The sequence below is a fragment of the Pseudophryne corroboree genome, chromosome 2, assembly GCF_028390025.1.
Source record: "Pseudophryne corroboree isolate aPseCor3 chromosome 2, aPseCor3.hap2, whole genome shotgun sequence".
NCBI lineage: Eukaryota > Metazoa > Chordata > Amphibia > Anura > Myobatrachidae > Pseudophryne > Pseudophryne corroboree.
The window spans coordinates 326,098,419-326,117,439 of NC_086445.1; positions in this window are offsets into that span (position 1 = coordinate 326,098,419).

Genomic DNA, 19,021 nt, shown 5'->3' on the forward strand with positions numbered 1-19,021 from the left:
TACTGAAATCATATCTGACCGTGGAGTTCAGTTTGTAGCAAGGTTTTGGAGAGCCCTCTGTTCTGACCTACAAGTTAAGCTTAAATTTTCGTCAGCCTACCACCCTCAGACAAATGGACAGAAGGAAAGGGTGAATCAAGAACTGGAGACCTTCTTGAGACTCTACGTTTCCTATTCTGAAGATGACTGGGTAGACCTGCTCCCGTGGGCTGAATTTGCTCATAACTTTCGCTATCATACTGCCACGGAGACCACCCCGTTCTTCGCTGTATATGGGCAACATCCTCGTGTCCCAGATTTCCAAGATCTACCAAACATCGATGTTCCTGCAGCCACTTCTGTTCTAAGTCAGTTTTCAGCTACTTGGAGGAAAATTCATGTTTCCCTTAAAAAGGCCTCAAGTCGATACAAGTTCTTTGCTGACCGCAAAAGGCATGCGGTTCCCAGCCTAAAACCCAATGATAGGGTTTGGCTTTCCACCCGGAACCTTCGTCTCAGAGTGCCATCGATGAAGTTTGCACCACACTTCATTGGTCCTTTTTACATTGACAAAGTCATCAGTCCTGTAGCGTACAAGCTCAGATTGCCTCCTTACTTACGAATACCTAATGCCTTTCATGTCTCTCTCCTTAGACCCTTGATCCTGAATCGGTTCCAAAGAGCTCTCCCAGTTGGCCCCAAAGTACGAACCCAACGGGGCATTGAGTTCGAAATAGAGAAGATTCTGGATTCCCGTTGCCGGTACGGTCGTCTGCAATATCTCATTGACTGGTCCGGTTATGGTCCTGAGGAGAGGAGCTGGGTAAATGCTACAGATGTTCATGCTCCAAGGTTGGTCCATGTTTTCCACAGAACTCATCCTTCCAAGCCACGTGGGTGTTCGGTGCCCACCCGTAAAGGGGGGAACACTGTCAGGAATCGACTTACCACAGCTGCATCTGTCCGTTGGTGCGGTCCCCGTCCGGGGTCTCTACGTCTTGCTGTCACTGGTCGCCTTGTCGCCGGACGTCATCTTGGGCCTAGGAGCACTCCTGTTGTCAGCAGGCGTGCATGCACGCCGCGTTCCCGCCGGACCGCGGCATGGGCGCCACCATGACAGCTTACATCAGACTGCCGCGTCGGCAAATCCGGAGCTTGGCCGCACTTCCTCATTCACTTCCCACCAATGCCTACAGACCGGGGGGTATATCAGGAGCAACAGGGTGAGTCAGTCCTTGTGCTGGACTTCGTGTCACTCCTATGACCTGTGTCTCTGGCTCTGTTCTCCAGTTCCTCCGTTTACCTGCTTGCCTTCCAGTTTGTTACTGTACTACCGTGGAACCACAAGCACCAGCAACCCTTGCACTTGAGTTCTAGCATCACACCTTTACCAGCTACAGTGTGCTCCAGCCCTCTGCAGTAGAGACTCTCCTCCAGGTGCATCTCGTCATCTACACCTGTTCATCAGCCTGCAAGCTGCCAGTGTTATTCAAACTGCACTGAGAACTTTAACACTTGTCTCCTGCAATTGCTACTAGAGATGAGCGGGTTCGGTTTCTCTGAAACCGAACCCGCACGAACTTCATGTTTTTTTCACGGGTCCGAGCAGACTCGGATCCTCCCGCCTTGCTCGGTTAACCCGAGCGCGCCCGAACGTCATCATGACGCTGTCGGATTCTCGCGAGACTCGGATTCTATATAAGGAGCCGCGCGTCGCCGCCATTTTCACACGTGCATTGAGATTGATAGGGAGAGGACGTGGCTGGCGTCCTCTCCATTAGAAATTAGATTAGAAGAGAGAGAGAGATTGTGCAGAGTCAGACAGAGTTTACCACAGTGACCAGTGCAGTTGTTGTTAGTTAACTTTTATTTATTTTAATATATATCCGTTCTCTGCTATATCCGTTCTCTGCCTGAAAAAAAACGATACACAGCAGCAGCCAGTCACACAGTGTGACTCAGTCTGTGTGCACTCAGCTCAGCCCAGTGTGCTGCACATCAATGTATAAAAGGCAAAGCTTATAATAATTGTGGGGGAGACTGGGGAGCACTGCAGGTTGTTATAGCAGGAGCCCCCTGGAGTACATAATATTATATTAATTTAAAATTAAACAGTGCACACTTTTGCTGCAGGAGTGCCACTGCCAGTGTGACTAGTGGTGACCAGTGCCTGACCACCAGTATAGTAGTATATTCATTGTTGTATGTATTGTATACTATCTCTTTATCAACCAGTCTATATTAGCAGCAGACACAGTACAGTGCGGTAGTTCACGGCTGTGGCTACCTCTGTGTCGGCAGTCGGAACTCGGCAGGCAGTCCGTCCATCCATAATTGTATTACAATATATACCACCTAACCGTGGTATTTTTTTTTTCTTTCTTTATACCGTCATAGTGTCATACTAGTTGTTACGAGTATACTACTATCTCTTTATCAACCAGTGTACAGTGCGGTAGTTCACGGCTGTGGCTACCTCTGTGTCGGCAGTCGGCAGGCAGTCCGTCCATCCATAATTGTATTATTATTATAATATATACCACCTAACCGTGGTTTTTTTTCCATTCTTTATACCGTCGTCATAGTGTCATACTAGTTGTTACGAGTATACTACTATCTCTTTATCAACCAGTGTACAGTGCGGTAGTTCACGGCTGTGGCTACCTCTGTGTCGGCAGTCGGCAGGCAGTCCGTCCATCCATAATTGTATTATTATTATAATATATACCACCTAACCGTGGTTTTTTTTCCATTCTTTATACCGTCGTCATAGTGTCATACTAGTTGTTACGAGTATACTACTATCTCTTTATCAACCAGTGTACAGTGCGGTAGTTCACGGCTGTGGCTACCTCTGTGTCGGCAGTCGGCAGGCAGTCCGTCCATCCATAATTGTATTATTATTATAATATATACCACCTAACCATGGTTTTTTTTCCATTCTTTATACCGTCGTCATAGTGTCATACTAGTTGTTACGAGTATACTACTATCTCTTTATCAACCAGTGTACAGTGCGGTAGTTCACGGCTGTGGCTACCTCTGTGTCGGCAGTCGGCAGGCAGTCCGTCCATCCATAATTGTATTATTATTATAATATATACCACCTAACCGTGGTTTTTTTTCCATTCTTTATACCGTCGTCATAGTGTCATACTAGTTGTTACGAGTATACTACTATCTCTTTATCAACCAGTGTACAGTGCGGTAGTTCACGGCTGTGGCTACCTCTGTGTCGGCAGTCGGCAGGCAGTCCGTCCATCCATAATTGTATTATTATTATAATATATACCACCTAACCGTGGTTTTTTTTTCATTCTTTATACCGTCGTCATAGTGTCATACTAGTTGTTACGAGTATACTACTATCTCTTTATCAACCAGTGTACAGTGCGGTAGTTCACGGCTGTGGCTACCTCTGTGTCGGCAGTCGGCAGGCAGTCCGTCCATCCATAATTGTATTATTATTATAATATATACCACCTAACCGTGGTTTTTTTTCCATTCTTTATACCGTCGTCATAGTGTCATACTAGTTGTTACGAGTATACTACTATCTCTTTATCAACCAGTGTACAGTGCGGTAGTTCACGGCTGTGGCTACCTCTGTGTCGGCAGTCGGCAGGCAGTCCGTCCATCCATAATTGTATTATTATTATAATATATACCACCTAACCGTGGTTTTTTTTCCATTCTTTATACCGTCGTCATAGTGTCATACTAGTTGTTACGAGTATACTACTATCTCTTTATCAACCAGTGTACAGTGCGGTAGTTCACGGCTGTGGCTACCTCTGTGTCGGCAGTCGGCAGGCAGTCCGTCCATCCATAATTGTATTATTATTATAATATATACCACCTAACCGTGGGTTTTTTTTCATTCTTTATACCGTCGTCATAGTGTCATACTAGTTGTTACGAGTATACTACTATCTCTTTATCAACCAGTGTACAGTGCGGTAGTTCACGGCTGTGGCTACCTCTGTGTCGGCAGTCGGCAGGCAGTCCGTCCATCCATAATTGTATTATTATTATAATATATACCACCTAACCGTGGTTTTTTTTCCATTCTTTATACCGTCGTCATAGTGTCATACTAGTTGTTACGAGTATACTACTATCTCTTTATCAACCAGTGTACAGTGCGGTAGTTCACGGCTGTGGCTACCTCAGTGTCGGCAGTCGGCAGGCAGTCCGTCCATCCATAATTGTATTATTATTATAATATATACCACCTAACCGTGGTTTTTTTTTCATTCTTTATACCGTCGTCATAGTGTCATACTAGTTGTTACGAGTATACTACTATCTCTTTATCAACCAGTGTACAGTGCGGTAGTTCACGGCTGTGGCTACCTCTGTGTCGGCAGTCGGCAGGCAGTCCGTCCATCCATAATTGTATTATTATTATAATATATACCACCTAACCGTGGTTTTTTTATACCACCTAACCGTGGCAGTCCGTCCATAATTGTATACTAGTAAACTATCCAATCCATCCATCTCCATTGTTTACCTGAGGTGCCTTTTAGTTCTGCCTATAAAATATGGAGAACAAAAAAGTTGAGGTTCCAAAATTAGGGAAAGATCAAGATCCACTTCCACCTCGTGCTGAAGCTGCTGCCACTAGTCATGGCCGAGACGATGAAATGCCAGCAACGTCGTCTGCCAAGGCCGATGCCCAATGTCATAGTACAGAGCATGTCAAATCCAAAACACCAAATATCAGAAAAAAAAGGACTCCAAAACCTAAAATAAAATTGTCGGAGGAGAAGCGTAAACTTGCCAATATGCCATTTACCACACGGAGTGGCAAGGAACGGCTGAGGCCCTGGCCTATGTTCATGGCTAGTGGTTCAGCTTCACATGAGGATGGAAGCACTCAGCCTCTCGCTAGAAAACTGAAAAGACTCAAGCTGGCAAAAGCACCGCAAAGAACTGTGCGTTCTTTGAAATCCCAAATCCACAAGGAGAGTCCAATTGTGTCGTTTGCGATGCCTGACCTTCCCAACACTGGACGTGAAGAGCATGCGCCTTCCACTATTTGCATGCCCCCTGCAAGTGCTGGAAGGAGCACCCGCAGTCCAGTTCCTGATAGTCAGATTGAAGATGTCAGTGTTGAAGTACACCAGGATGAGGAGGATATGGGTGTTGCTGGCGCTGGGGAGGAAATTGACCAGGAGGATTCTGATGGTGAGGTGGTTTGTTTAAGTCAGGCACCCGGGGAGACACCTGTTGTCCGTGGGAGGAATATGGCCGTTGACATGCCAGGTGAAAATACCAAAAAAATCAGCTCTTCGGTGTGGAGGTATTTCACCAGAAATGCGGACAACAGGTGTCAAGCCGTGTGTTCCCTTTGTCAAGCTGTAATAAGTAGGGGTAAGGACGTTAACCACCTCGGAACATCCTCCCTTATACGTCACCTGCAGCGCATTCATAATAAGTCAGTGACAAGTTCAAAAACTTTGGGTGACAGCGGAAGCAGTCCACTGACCAGTAAATCCCTTCCTCTTGTAACCAAGCTCACGCAAACCACCCCACCAACTCCCTCAGTGTCAATTTCCTCCTTCCCCAGGAATGCCAATAGTCCTGCAGGCCATGTCACTGGCAAGTCTGACGAGTCCTTTCCTGCCTGGGATTCCTCCGATGCATCCTTGCGTGTAACGCCTACTGCTGCTGGCGCTGCTGTTGTTGCCGCTGGGAGTCGATGGTCATCCCAGAGGGGAAGTCGTAAGCCCACTTGTACTACTTCCAGTAAGCAATTGACTGTTCAACAGTCCTTTGCGAGGAAGATGAAATATCACAGCAGTCATCCTACTGCAAAGCGGATAACTGAGTCCTTGACAACTATGTTGGTGTTAGACGTGCGTCCGGTATCCGCCGTTAGTTCACAGGGAACTAGACAATTTATTGAGGCAGTGTGCCCCCGTTACCAAATACCATCTAGGTTCCACTTCTCTAGGCAGGCGATACCGAGAATGTACACGGACGTCAGAAAAAGACTCACCAGTGTCCTAAAAAATGCAGCTGTACCCAATGTCCACTTAACCACGGACATGTGGACAAGTGGAGCAGGGCAGGGTCAGGACTATATGACTGTGACAGCCCACTGGGTAGATGTATGGACTCCCGCCGCAAGAACAGCAGCGGCGGCACCAGTAGCAGCATCTCGCAAACGCCAACTCTTTCCTAGGCAGGCTACGCTTTGTATCACCGCTTTCCAGAATACGCACACAGCTGAAAACCTCTTACGGCAACTGAGGAAGATCATCGCGGAATGGCTTACCCCAATTGGACTCTCCTGTGGATTTGTGGCATCGGACAACGCCAGCAATATTGTGTGTGCATTAAATATGGGCAAATTCCAGCACGTCCCATGTTTTGCACATACCTTGAATTTGGTGGTGCAGAATTTTTTAAAAAACGACAGGGGCGTGCAAGAGATGCTGTCGGTGGCCAGAAAAATTGCGGGACACTTTCGGCGTACAGGCACCACGTACAGAAGACTGGAGCACCACCAAAAACTACTGAACCTGCCCTGCCATCATCTGAAGCAAGAAGTGGTAACGAGGTGGAATTCAACCCTCTATATGCTTCAGAGGTTGGAGGAGCAGCAAAAGGCCATTCAAGCCTATACAATTGAGCACGATATAGGAGATGGAATGCACCTGTCTCAAGTGCAGTGGAGAATGATTTCAACGTTGTGCAAGGTTCTGATGCCCTTTGAACTTGCCACACGTGAAGTCAGTTCAGACACTGCCAGCCTGAGTCAGGTCATTCCCCTCATCAGGCTTTTGCAGAAGAAGCTGGAGGCATTGAAGAAGGAGCTAACACGGAGCGATTCCGCTAGGCATGTGGGACTTGTGGATGCAGCCCTTAATTCGCTTAACAAGGATTCACGGGTGGTCAATCTGTTGAAATCAGAGCACTACATTTTGGCCACCGTGCTCGATCCTAGATTTAAAGCCTACCTTGGATCTCTCTTTCCGGCAGACACAGGTCTGCTGGGGTTGAAAGACCTGCTGGTGACAAAATTGTCAAGTCAAGCGGAACGCGACCTGTCAACATCTCCTCCTTCACATTCTCCCGCAACTGGGGGTGCGAGGAAAAGGCTCAGAATTCCGAGCCCACCCGCTGGCGGTGATGCAGGGCAGTCTGGAGCGACTGCTGATGCTGACATCTGGTCCGGACTGAAGGACCTGACAACGATTACGGACATGTCGTCTACTGTCACTGCATATGATTCTCTCAACATTGATAGAATGGTGGAGGATTATATAAGTGACCGCATCCAAGTAGGCACGTCACACAGTCCGTACTTATACTGGCAGGAAAAAGAGGCAATTTGGAGGCCCTTGCACAAACTGGCTTTATTCTACCTAAGTTGCCCTCCCACAAGTGTGTACTCCGAAAGAGTGTTTAGTGCCGCCGCTCACCTTGTCAGCAATCGGCGTACGAGGTTACATCCAGAAAATGTGGAGAAGATGATGTTCATTAAAATGAATTATAATCAATTCCTCCGCGGAGACATTGACCAGCAGCAATTGCCTCCACAAAGTACACAGGGAGCTGAGATGGTGGATTCCAGTGGGGACGAATTGATAATCTGTGAGGAGGGGGATGTACACGGTGATATATCGGAGGGTGAAGATGAGGTGGACATCTTGCCTCTGTAGAGCCAGTTTGTGCAAGGAGAGATTAATTGCTTCTTTTTTGGGGGGGGTCCAAACCAACCCGTCATATCAGTCACAGTCGTGTGGCAGACCCTGTCACTGAAATGATGGGTTGGTTAAAGTGTGCATGTCCTGTTTTGTTTATACAACATAAGGGTGGGTGGGAGGGCCCAAGGATAATTCCATCTTGCACCTCTTTTTTCTTTTCTTTTTCTTTGCATCATGTGCTGATTGGGGAGGGTTTTTTGGAAGGGACATCCTGCGTGACACTGCAGTGCCACTCCTAGATGGGCCCGGTGTTTGTGTCGGCCACTAGGGTCGCTAATCTTACTCACACAGCTACCTCATTGCGCCTCTTTTTTTCTTTGCGTCATGTGCTGTTTGGGGAGGGTTTTTTGGAAGGGACATCCTGCGTGACACTGCAGTGCCACTCCTAGATGTGCCCGGTGTTTGTGTCGGCCACTAGGGTCGCTAATCTTACTCACACAGTCAGCTACCTCATTGCGCCTCTTTTTTTCTTTGCGTCATGTGCTGTTTGGGGAGGGTTTTTTGGAAGGGCCATCCTGCGTGACACTGCAGTGCCACTCCTAGATGGGCCCGGTGTTTGTGTCGGCCACTAGGGTCGCTAATCTTACTCACACAGCTACCTCATTGCGCCTCTTTTTTTCTTTGCGTCATGTGCTGTTTGGGGAGGGTTTTTTGGAAGGGCCATCCTGCGTGACACTGCAGTGCCACTCCTAGATGGGCCCGGTGTTTGTGTCGGCCACTAGGGTCGCTAATCTTACTCACACAGCTACCTCATTGCGCCTCTTTTTTTCTTTGCGTCATGTGCTGTTTGGGGAGGGTTTTTTGGAAGGGACATCCTGCGTGACACTGCAGTGCCACTCCTAGATGGGCCCGGTGTTTGTGTCGGCCACTAGGGTCGCTTATCTTACTCACACAGCGACCTCGGTGCAAATTTTAGGACTAAAAATAATATTGTGAGGTGTGATGTGTTCAGAATAGGCTGAAAATGAGTGTAAATTATGTTTTTTGAGGTTAATAATACTTTGGGATCAAAATTACCCCCAAATTCTATGATTTAAGCTGTTTTTTAGGGTTTTTTGAAAAAAACACCCGAATCCAAAACACACCCGAATCCGACAAAAATAATTCGGTGAGGTTTTGCCAAAACGCGTTCGAACCCAAAACACGGCCGCTGAACCGAACCCAAAACCAAAACACAAAACCCGAAAAATTTCAGGCGCTCATCTCTAATTGCTACCAGGTTTGCTATTCCCACCAACATCTCTGCTGGCTCCACGGTCCAACAACTATCGGTTTCAATACCGACACATCGATCCCCTGATCGATTGAACTTATCATACAGACTTTGCTATAGACTCTCAGCTTCCACGCTACACATTCACAATTGCATTGTTACTGTTATTTTCAAGTATTCCTGCTGCCTAATTGTTTAAACTTACTGCTCAATAAACAACGTTTGCGCACATGCGCAGGAATCCAATCCGGCCTCCTCACTTCTTCCATCCTACCTCCACTGACCCACTCCGGGGACACAAACTAAACAGAACCTGACAACCACCAGTATATATTATATAGCAGTATGGTACAGTAGGCCACTGTTCTACCTACCTCTGTGTCATCAAGTATACTATCCATCCATACCTGTGGTGCATTTCAGTTTTGCACAGTTTGCTGTCCACCAGTATATAATATATAGCAGTATGGTACAGTAGGCCACTGCTCTACCTACCTCTGTGTCGTCAAGTATACTATCCATCCATACCTGTGGTGCATTTCAGTTTTGCACAGTTTGCTGTCCACCAGTATATAATATATAGCAGTACGGTACAGTAGGCCACTGCTCTACCTACCTCTGTGTCGTCAAGTATACTATCCATCCATACCTGTGGTGCATTTCAGTTTTGCACAGTTTGCTGACCACCAGTATATACTATATAGCAGTACGGTACATTAGGCCACTGCTCTACCTACCTCTGTGTCGTCAAGTATACTATCCATCCATACCTGTGGTGCATTTCAGTTGTGCACAGTTTGCTGTCCACAAGTATATAATATATAGCAGTACGGTACAGTAGGCCACTGCTCTACCTACCTCTGTGTCGTCAAGTCTACTATCCATCCATACCTGTGGTGCATTTCAGTTTTGCACAGTTTGCTGACCACCAGTATATACTATATAGCAGTACGGTACAGTAGGCCACTGCTCTACCTACCTCTGTGTCGTCAAGTATACTATCCATCCATACCTGTGGTGCATTTCAGTTGTGCGCAGTATATATAGTAGTAGGCCATTGCTATTGATATATTACCGGCATATAAATCCACACATTAAAAAATGGAGAACAAAAATGTGGAGGGTAAAATAGGGAAAGATCAAGATTCACTTCCACCTCGTGCTGAAGCTGCTGCCACTAGTAAAGGCTGAGATGATGAAATGCCATCAACGTCGTCTGCCAAGACCAATGCCCAATGTCATAGTAGAGAGCATGTAAAATCCAAAAAAATAAAGCTCAGCAAAATGACCCAAAAATCTAAATCAAAATCGCCTGAGGAGAAGCGTAAACTTGCCAATGTGCCATTTACGACACGGAGTGGCAAGGAACGGCTGAGGCCCTGGCCTATGTTCAAGGCTAGTGGTTCAGCTTTACCTGAGGATGGAAGCACTCATCCTCCTGCTAGAAAACTTAAAAGAGTTAAGATGGCAAAAGCACCGCAAAGAACTGTGCGTTCTTCTAAATCACAAATCCCCAAGGAGAGTCCAATTGTGTCGGTTGCGATGCCTGACCTTCCCAACACTGGACGGGAAGAGGTTGCGCCTGCCACCATTTGCATGCCCCCTGCAAGTACTGGAAGGAGCACCCGCAGTCCAGTTCCTGATAGTCAAATTGTAGATGTCAGTGTTGAAGTACACCAGGATGAGGATATGGGTGTTGCTGGCGTTGGTGAGGAAATTGACAAGGAGGATTCTGATGGTGAGGTGGTTTGTTTAAGTCAGGCCCCCCGGGGAGACACATGTTGTCCGTGGGACGAATATGGCCATTGACATGCCTGGTCAAAATACCAAAAAAATCACCTCTTCGGTGTGGAATTATTTCAACAGAAAAGCTGACAACTGGTGTCAAGCCGTGTGTTGCCTTTGTCAAGCTGTAATAAGTAGGGGTAAGGACGTTAACCACCTAGGAACATCCTCCCTTATACGTCACCTGGACTGCATTCATCAGAAGTCAGTGACAAGTTCAAAAACTTTGGGTGACAGCGGAAGCAGTCCACTGACCACTAAATCCCTTCCTCTTGTAACCAAGCTCCTGCAAACCACACCACCAACTCCCTCAGTGTCAATTTCCTCCTTAGACAGGAAAGCCAATAGTCCTGCAGGCCATGTCACTGTCAAGTCTGACGAGTCCTCTCCTGCCTGGGATTCCTCCGATGCATCCTTGAGTGTAACGCCTACTGCTGCTGGCGCTGCTGTTGTTGCTGCTGGGAGTCGATCATCATCCCAGAGGGGAAGTCGGAAGACCACTTGTACTACTTCCAGTAAGCAATTGACTGTCCAACAGTCCTTTGCGAGGAAGATGAAATATCACAGCAGTCATCCTGCTGCAAAACGGATAACTCAGGCCTTGGCAGCCTGGGTGGTGAGAAACGTGTTTCCGGTATCCACCGTTAATTCACAGGGAACTAGAGACTTGATTGAGGTACTGTGTCCCCGGTACCAAATACCATCTAGGTTCCATTTCTCTAGGCAGGCGATACCGAAAATGTACACAGACGTCAGAAAAAGAGTCACCAGTGTCCTAAAAAATGCAGTTGTACTCAATGTCCACTTAACCACGGACATGTGGACAAGTGGAGCAGGGCAGACTCAGGACTATATGACTGTGACAGCCCACTGGGTAGATGTATTGCCTTCCGCAGCAAGAACAGCAGCGGCGGCACCAGTAGCAGCATCTCGCAAACGCCAACTCGTTCCTAGGCAGGCTACGCTTTCCATAAGAGGCACACAGCTGACAACCTCTTACGGAAACTGAGTAACATCATCGCAGAATGGCTTACCCCAATTGGACTCTCCTGGGGATTTATGACATTGGACAACGCCACCAATATTGTGCATGCATTACATCTGGGCAAATTCCAGCACGTCCCATGTTTTGTACATACATTGAATTTGGTGGTGCAGAATTATTTAAAAAACGACAGGGGCGTGCAAGAGATGCTGTCAGTGGCCCGAAGAATTGCGGGCCACTTTCGGCATTCAGCCACCACGTTCCGAAGACTGGAGCACCAGCAAACAGTCCTGAACCTGCCCTGCCATCATCTGAAGCAAGAGGTGGTAACGAGGTGGAATTCAACCCTCTATATGCTTCAGAGGATGGAGGAGCAGCAAAAGGCCATTCAAGCCTATACATCTGCCTACGATATAGGCAAAGGAGGGGGAATGCACCTGACTCAAGCGCAGTGGAGAATGATTTCAACGTTGTGCAAGGTTCTGCAACCCTTTGAACTTGCCACACGTGAAGTCAGTTCAGACACTGCCAGTCAGGTCATTCCCCTCATCAGGCTTTTGCAGAAAAAGCTGGAGACATTGAAGGAGGAGCTAAAACAGAGCGATACCGCTAGGCATGTGGGACTTGTGGATGGAGCCCTTAATTCGCTTAACCAGGATTCACGGGTGGTCAATCTGTTGAAATCAGAGCACTACATTTTGGCCACCGTGCTCAATCCTAGATTTAAAACCTACGTTGTATCTCTCTTTCCAGCAGACACAAGTCTGCAGAGGTTCAAAGACCTGCTGGTGAGAAAATTGTCAAGTCAAGCGGAACGTGACCCGTCAACAGCTCCTCCTTCACATTCTCCCGCAACTGGGGCTGCGAGGAAAAGGCTAAGAATTCCGAGCCCACCAGCTGGCGGTGATGCAGGGCAGTCTGGAGCGAGTGCTGACATCTGGTCCGGACTGAAGGACCTGCCAACGATTACTGACATGTCGTCTACTGTCACTGCATATGATTCTGTCACCATTGAAAGAATGGTGGAGGATTATATGAGTGACCGCATCCAAGTAGGCACGTCAGACAGTCCGTACGTATACTGGAAGGAAAAAGAGGCAATTTGGAGGCCCTTGCACAAACTGGCTTTATTTTACCTAAGTTGCCCCCCCCTCCAGTGTGTACTCCGAAAGAGTGTTTAGTACAGCCGCTCACCTTGTCAGCAATCGGCGTACGAGGTTACTTCCAGAAAATGTGGAGAAGATGATGTTCATCAAAATGAATTATAATCAATTCCTCCGTGGAGACATTCACCAGCAATTGCCTCCAGAAAGTACACAGGGACCTGAGATGGTGGATTCCAGTGGGGACGAATTAATAATCTGTGAGGAGGGGGATGTACACAGTGAAAGGGGTGAGGAATCGGACGATGAGGAGGAGGTGGACATCTTGCCTCTGTAGAGCAAGTTTGTGCAAGGAGAGATTGATTGCTTCTTTTTTGGTGGGGGCCCAAACCAACCAGTCATTTCAGTCACAGTCGTGTGGCAGACCCTGTCGCTGAAATGATGGGTTCGTTAAAGTGTGCATGTCCTGTTTATACAATGGGAGGCCCAAGGACAATTCCATCTTGCACCTCTTTTTTCTTTAATTTTTCTTTGCATCATATGCTGGGCCAGGTGTTTGTGTCGGCCACTTGTGTCGCTTAGCTTAGTCACACAGCTACCTCATTGCGCCTCTTTTTTTCTTTGCATCATGTGCTGTTTGGGGACTATTTTTTTGAAGTGCCATCCTGTCTGACACTGCAGTGCCAATCCTAGATGGGCCAGGTGTTTGTGTCGGCCACTTGTGTCGCTTAGCTTAGCCATCCAGCGACCTTGGTGCACCTCTTTTTTTCTTTGCATCATGTGCTGTTTGGGGACTAATTTTTAAATCTGACATCCTGTCTGACACTGCAGTGCCACTCCTAGATGGGCCAGGTGTTTGTGTCGGCCACTCGGGTCGCTTAGCTTAGTCACATAGCTACCTCATTGCACCTCTTTTTTTCTTTGCATCATGTGCTGTTTGGGGACTATTTTTTTGAAGTGCCATCCTGCCTGACACTGCAGTGCCACTCCTAGATGGGCCAGGTGTTAGTGTCAGCCACTTGGGTCGCTTAGCTTAGTCATCCAGCGACCTTGGTGCAAATTTTAGGACTAAAAATAATATTGTGAGGTGTGAGGTGTTCAGAATAGACGGAAAATGAGTGGAAATTATGGTTATTGAGGTTAATAATACTATGGGATCAAAATGACCCCCAAATTCTATGATTTAAGCTGTTTTTGAGGTTTTTTTGTAAAAAAACTACCGAATCCAAAACACACCCGAATCTGACAAAAAAAATTTCTGGGAGGTTTTGCCAAAACGCGTCCGAATCCAAAAGACGGCCCCGGAACCGAATCCAAAACCAAAACACAAAACCCGAAAAATTTCTGGTGCACATCACTAGTCATTAGTATAACTGGATACCTCATACTATTGGATTTCCCATCCATTATTTGGTTGAAATTAGTTCTTGTTGTAGTAGGAGGCAGCACTGCCCATTTATTTGCAATTATTTATATTACTTTCTTTGCATTAATGACCTGGTAATTTCAAACCACTGTTGTCAGAGGAGATTCAGTATGAATTCCCGACTGTCGGGAACCAAGCAGTCAGGATACTGACGCCGGAATACCGACAATTGAAATCCCGGCATCCAGCGTAGCATGTCCCCTCAATCGCCACGCTTCAGGCTCAGTGGTGAGCTTTGCTTGCCACACTATTCTACTCCCCCTCGGGTGGTGGCATGGACCACCAACCTAGAGGGAGTCCTCTGCATTTATCGGGATTTTACCTCAGGCATTGTTTCAGCTGTCAGTATTGCGGCATTGGTATTTCGACCGCTGGTATCCCGACGATCTAGAAATGAATTGCATACCACCAGGGGGCTATTTAACTTTTTTAGCTAATATTTAACTTGTGTCTCACTGGTCATTGCTGAAATCTGCGGTAAACTTATTAAACTTTGCTGCTGACTGCTACATTACTATTGTTTACAAAACATCTTCAAAGGTCAGACATGATGAGCAGGGAGTAAATATCGCTCATTCGTGAAAATGTCTGCGAGTTTCATGGAACAACTTGCAACTCGCACCTAACAGGATTGACCCCATTTGTACAATATTTGAACTTATAATTTAATAATTAAGAACAGAACTTTGAATAAAAAAAATATTTAGCAATAAAATTATAGTACAAAGCATGCTACAATAATTGTATTAAATACTTATTTTTTTAAAGAATAATTACAACCTAGTTACTGCAATAAATATTTACTAACAATATACCACGGGTCAACATGCAATTTTAACACACACAAAGTTATATCTAATTGATGTTTACATGTACATATTTAAAATGTGTATGCTTTAAAAGAACTAATGATTCTACAGCCCGTAAGTTTTAGCACACAGACTAATTAAGAATACACTACAATGCTTCACATGTCATTCTCGGTCTGAAGTCATATTAAAAGATAACAAAGTATACAGCCAACTTTCTTTCAGAATTACTTCCTCCGTACCATGATTGATTAGTAAATTAGTTTGAAAGCTCTACATCTTATGTACTTCCTTTGTGTACAATAGCTGTACAAGTACAATGTGTGTTCTTTTTACTTTTGCAGGAATTAAATGTATTTCCTTGTTTCAGTAAAGAGCAAATTCAGCCCATTCAGACATTTGCATAGAGAACAAGGCATTAGAAAACAAAATACAAAGAAATGTGAAATATTATAGCTGAATATGTATTTACTGTAAAGTTAAAATTATTTCTAATAAATAGTTAAATGCCAGCGTTAATATATACTGCGGACGCAAGGCACATCTTATTACCATATACGATAAAAGAGCGCTGAACGTTGCAGCCCTATATCCCTCAAGAGAAAGCAAGCAGTCGCACATATGGTATTACTGAGGTCCAACACTCAGAGATGTATATATTTGATATTAAAAGGGTATGCATACAAAATTACATATGTACAGAATACCATTCAGTTATAATATAAATAAATATGGTTACAGAATTATAGTTACAGAAGAAGCAGATACAGCCAACATACATCACCCTGTGCCATAGTACATTCCTCCATCTCAGCAAGCAGCTAACAGAGCTTCCTGGGTGAGGGGAAATACCTATATATTGTGTATTGGGGAGGTACGTGTCTGGGGCTGAGTCTTCTATTATTGGTCCAGGGGAGGGAGGTCTCTCATTCATGATGTGTTATTGGTCAGTTCATGTGCAAGCAACGTCCAGTTTGATGATGCAATTATAGGGGTTAACCACTGGTTTTTGCTGTACACATGCTGTCTTCAGGAAATCGTTTGTTCACTTTAGAATGTGGCTTCATATTCATACATTTAATCATAACTAATCGTTGCAATGTGCTACAATCTACCCATAGCTATCAAATTAACACACACATTCTCCTGATCATTTTGACACTAAGCATGATATGTTTAACTTGTTCAGTTCCAATAATACATATATATCTGATGTTATACTCTATTATATTATTTAATACAAAATTATGCTAAACATGTTTTGTCTATGTGTTGTATGAATATGTTGTATATGTCTTTGTGGCTTCTCTGTGCGAATGCGTATGCTATCGTATATGCGCAAAACGCACGAACAGAGACCCATCTGTTTGGAGTTTGTATGTGGTGTGTATGTAATATTTTTTACTTCGACATTACTTAACACAAATTTTTACACATTATTAATGAAATTCTGAGTAATAAAGTTGGAACCATCATTAAGAGTTTAACACGGCCTACATAATTTATGGAAGGAATATGGTAGATGTCTTGTTAAAAAGACTGCAACTTACATCAAGGAAGTTAAATAACAACTACAGGCTACTGCTTTGTAGCTATCAGAGTGCATAGCAAATCTTCATCATATTCAAAGGCAGACCAAATAGAAAAAATATGCCTGATTGGCACCCCTCCCATCTACCCTCAGGTGTTTTAATTTGCACAGGTTACCTACATTGCTGACCACACATTAATATATTCTCTATTTGAAGGTAAGACCTAGATAAATTGATATAATGTGACAGTATTAGAGATGTTAGGGACCCATCTAATGAAGTCATCAGGACGCGGTGGATGGGCCCACATATTTGGCCAAATTCATGCTAAGAACTACACTTATACTTCATGTTAATTGTAAGAGTTCATCAAAATTATTTTGACTATCAGTGATCTTAGTGCTTAGAGTTGGCATCTGCATTTTTCTTTCTCCTGTATGGCACTAGAATCCTCAGCATGGTAGTACCTCTTATTATGTTTAAAAATAGGGTGTGCAGTCCAAGTCCCCCTATTTTCCTTAAAAAAAATACATGGCTAGCAGAGAAGCAATGTACAAGGAAATAAATGAATTTCCTCTGCAAGTAGAAAATGCCTTTAACTTGAAGCACAGGTTGTTATATTTACTTTGATTTTCTGCTATAAATTGGTAGCCGGTCCTGTGTACAGACTTTTACCAGACTTTCTGTTAAGTTACTGACCTATAGGTCAGTTTTTCCCTAACACTGGTTTTGATACAGCCGCATGAGGTAGTTTCTAAATCAGCAGTGACCTTATGTTAGAAAGGAAAATCCAGATATGTGGTGATTTTACAAACAAACAGGCCAAATTGCATGTTCAACAGAATAACATTACTAAAGCTTCCAAGATTCCTCCTATAAACATTTAAATATAGATCTTGAGATATTTTATTGTATGTAAAGTAAACATTTTATTCAGAAAGGAAGGCATTTACCATACCCAGGGAACTATTCACACTGATAGAAAAGTCCTGCACGTAGGAATGGTGTAGAGGGATATTTATGTAACCACTTTCTGGGCCTGATTCATTGAGAAGCATTTTTTAAGCTGCCCAATTTTATAAAATTTTCTCAGGAACTTTTAAGAAAGCAAATTTATTTTACCTTTGATGTTTTAGAAGCCATTAGGAAAATCACCAAAAACAGCAGAGTTTAAATTAAAAGCCACTCGCAAAATGCTTTTGTAGTCTGGGCCTGATTCCATACCCTCCAACATCTCCTAGCTAGAAACCAGTATAAATGAGGAAAGGGGGCTTGGCCATGGGTAAAGGAGGCATGTCCTTATGGCACTGCTTTGTAAATCAATAGAAATATGGAGACATTGCACCCGCTAAAAAAGCCGCTTTTCCCCAGTACAGACCATTAAAAAACGGTACTGAACCAGCCAAAAAGGTACAGCTGGAAGGTATGTGATTCTGAGATGGGTCCCCCCTGCCCCCTCTCCACCCCCTCAATCCCACTGCCTGTCAGTCAGGCAGCAGCAGAGAAGTGCAGGTGAGATTGCAAGGCCCATTCTGCACATGCACAGACTGTTGGCTCTGGACTTTGACTCAGTTGAAATTCAGTACACCCTCAGCCTGCTGGCCTGCACCCTTGGCTACACATCCAGACAACCACTTTTAATGACTTCACTTGGTAATATTGCAGTAACTTCTTGTGGGCAAGCTGTCAGACTCTGACCCAAGAAGCAAATCAAAATAGTGTTGAATAATATGGGACCTACAGGCTACAACAGTGGTGTCCCTACCTTTGGTGACACCTTGTGGAGGAGGACATGTTGTTCATGCCCCGGCATGGCCTCACAGGTAGGGGCATGGCCTTGTAGACAGGGGCGTGGCATCGCAGCTTAGACCCCTGTTTTCGTCACACCGGTGGCCAAAGATACAGGACTGCCCTCATAGACCATTCTATGTGCAGTGCCGGCTCCTACACTGTTGCAGGAGCTGGGAGTTGTATGCAGGGACGTGCGGTGAGGTAAATGGCTGAGGAGGCACTGTCTACTACCGGGTGGTCTTCAGTATGCCAACTGACGGGATCCCGGCGCACAGTATACCGGCGCCGGAATCCAGACAGCCGGCATACCGACACTTATTCTGCCTCGTGGGGGTCCACGACCCCCCTGGAGGGAGAATAAAATAGCGTGGCGCGCATAACGCGCCACCGTGCCCGTAGCGTGGCGAGCGCAGCGAGCCCGCAAGGGGCTCATTTGCACTCGCCACACTGTTGGTAAGCCGGCGGTCGGCCTCCCGGCGCCGGTATGCTGGTCGCCGGGAGCCCGACCGCCGGCATACCATACTGAATTCCCTAGTACCATAGCCAGTTTTACACACTATATATGAGCCAAAGAGTTCATATGAGAATTATACAAATATTCAGCAGTATATATACTGCTAGAAATTTGGTGAGTTTTAATTAGAGATGTGCGGAAAGGTTAATCAGGTGAGGTTGTC